Source organism: Arachis hypogaea, chromosome 17 (assembly GCF_003086295.3).
Source record: "Arachis hypogaea cultivar Tifrunner chromosome 17, arahy.Tifrunner.gnm2.J5K5, whole genome shotgun sequence".
Lineage (NCBI taxonomy): Eukaryota > Viridiplantae > Streptophyta > Magnoliopsida > Fabales > Fabaceae > Arachis > Arachis hypogaea.
Window position 1 is genome coordinate 68181777 of NC_092052.1, and position 2599 is coordinate 68184375.

The window sequence follows — 2599 nt, forward strand, 5'->3', positions numbered from 1 at the left end:
GAGTCAAATTTTAAGTTTGGTGTCAATTGCATGTTCATCTTGTATTTTTTTTCGAAAAAATCATGCATTCATGGTGTTTTTCATGATCTTCAAGCTGTTCTTGGTAAGTCTTCTTGTTTGATCTTGATTTTTTTCTTGTTTTGTGTCTTTTCTTATTTTTCATGTGCATTTTTGCATTCATAGTGTCTGAACATGAAAGATTTCTAAGTTTGGTGTCTTGCATGTTTTCTTTGCATTGAAAATTTTTCAAAAATATGTTCTTGATGTTCATCATGATCTTCAAAGTGTTCTTGGTGTTCATCTTGACATTCATAGCATTCTTGCATGCATTCCTTGCTTTGATCCATAACTTTCATGCATTGCATCATTTTTCATGTTTTTCTCTCTCATCATTAAAATTTCAAAAATCAAAAAAATATCTTCCCCTTTTTCTCTCTCAAAATTTCGAAAATTAGATTTGACTTTTTCAAAAATTTTTAAAATCTAGTTGTTTTTATGAGTCAAATCAAATTTTCAAATTAAAAATCTTATCTTCTTCAAAATCTTTTTCAAAAATCAAATCTTTTTCATTTTTTTTCAAAAAATTTAAAAATATTTTTCAAAAAAAAATCTTTTCTTAATTTTTCTTATACTTTTCGAAAATATCTTCAACAATTAATGTTTTGATTCAAAAATTTCAAGCTTGTTACTTACTTGTTAAGAAAGATTCAAACTTTAAGTTCTAGAATCATATCTTGTGATTTCTTGTGAGTCAAGTCATTAATTGTGATTTTTAAAATTCAAATCTTTTTCAAAACTAATTTCAATCATATCTTTTCAAAAATATCTTTTTATCTTATCTTTTTCAAAATCATATCTTTTTCAAAAATTTAATTTTAAAATATCCTTTCTAACTTCTTAACTTCTTATCTTTTCAAAATTGATTTTCAAATTTGTTTCAACTAACTAACCAACTTTTTGTTTGTTTCTTATCTTTTTCAAAACTACCTAACTAACTCTCTCTCTCTATTTTTCGAAAATATCTCCCTCTTTTTCAAAAATTCTTTTTAATTAACTAATTGTTACAAAATTCAATTTTAATTTAATTCTTCTTCTAATTTTCGAAAATCACTAACCATTTTTCAAAAATAATTTTCGAAAATTCTCTTTCTCTCTCATCTCATTCTATTTATTTATTCATCTACCAACACTTCTCTTCATCTCACATCTCTACTCTCCTCACCCTTGTGTTTCTTTCCTTACATTACATTCTTTTCTTCTTCTTTTCTTCTACTCACACAGCGACCTCTATATTGTGGTAAAAAGGATCCCTATTATTATTTTTCTGTTCCCTCTTTTTCATATGAGCAGGAGCAAGGACAAGAACCTGAAAGGACTCTGAAGAGGAAACTAAGAGAAGCTAAATTACAACAATCCAGCAAGCACCATACAGAGATTTTCGAACAAGAAGAGGAGATGGCAGCCAAAAATAATAATAATACAAGGAGAATGCTTGGTGACTTTACTGCACCTAATTCTAATTTACATGGAAGAAGCATCTCTATCCCTACCATTGGAGCAAACAATTTTGAGCTGAAACCTCAATTAGTTTCTCTGATGCAGCAGAACTGCAAGTTCCATGGACTTCCATCTGAAGATCCTTTTCAGTTCTTAACTAAATTTTTGCAGATCTATGATACTGTTAAGACTAATGGAGTAGATCCTGAAGTCTACAGGCTCATGCTTTTCCCTTTTGCTGTAAGAGACAGAGCCAGAGTGTGGTTGGACTCTCAACCCAAAGATAGCCTGAACTCTTGGGATAAGCTGGTCACGGCTTTCTTAGCCAAGTTCTTCCCTCCTCAAAAGCTGAGCAAGCTTAGAGTGGATGTTCAAACCTTTAGGCAGAAGGAAGGTGAATCCCTCTATGAAGCTTGGGAGAGATACAAGGAACTGACCAAAAAGTGTCCTTTTGACATGCTTTCAGAATGGACCATCCTGGATATATTCTATGATGGTCTGTCTGAATTAGCTAAGATGTCATTGGATACTTCTGCAGGTGGATCCATTCACCTAAAGAAAACGCCTGCAGAAGCTCAAGAACTCATTGACATGGTTGCTAATAACCAGTTCATGTACACTTCTGAAAGGAATCCTGTGAGTAATGGGACGCCTCAGAAGAAGGGAGTTCTTGAAATTGATACTTTGAATGCCATATTGGCTCAGAATAAAATATTGACTCAGCAAGTCAATATGATTTCTCAGAGTCTGAATGGAATGCAAGCTGCATCCAATAGTACTCAAGAGGTATCTTCTGAAGAAGAAGCTTATGATCCTGAGAACCCTGCAATAGCAGAGGTAAATTACATGGGTGAACCCTATGGAAACACCTATAACCCCTCATGGAGAAATCACCCAAATCTCTCATGGAAGGATCAACAAAAGCCTCAACAAGGCTTTAATAATGGTGGAAGAAACAGGTTTAACAATAGTAAACCTTTTCCATCATCCACTCAGCAACAGACAGAGAACTCTGAACAAAATACCTCTAATTTAGCAAACTTAGTCTCTGATCTATCTAAGGCCACTATGAGTTTCATGAATGAAACAAGGTCCTCCATTA

General features: G+C 32.7%; 1 non-coding gene across 1 annotated transcript; it reads right to left on the bottom strand.

Annotated features, from left to right (window-relative positions):
• Nucleotides 1-1851: 1851 nt before the first annotated feature.
• Nucleotides 1852-1959, bottom strand: LOC112768142 (small nucleolar RNA R71). The gene has a single exon (XR_003185580.1). It is a non-coding gene; the product is annotated as a small nucleolar RNA R71 (small nucleolar RNA).
• Between the last annotated feature and the right edge of the window lie 640 nt (nt 1960-2599).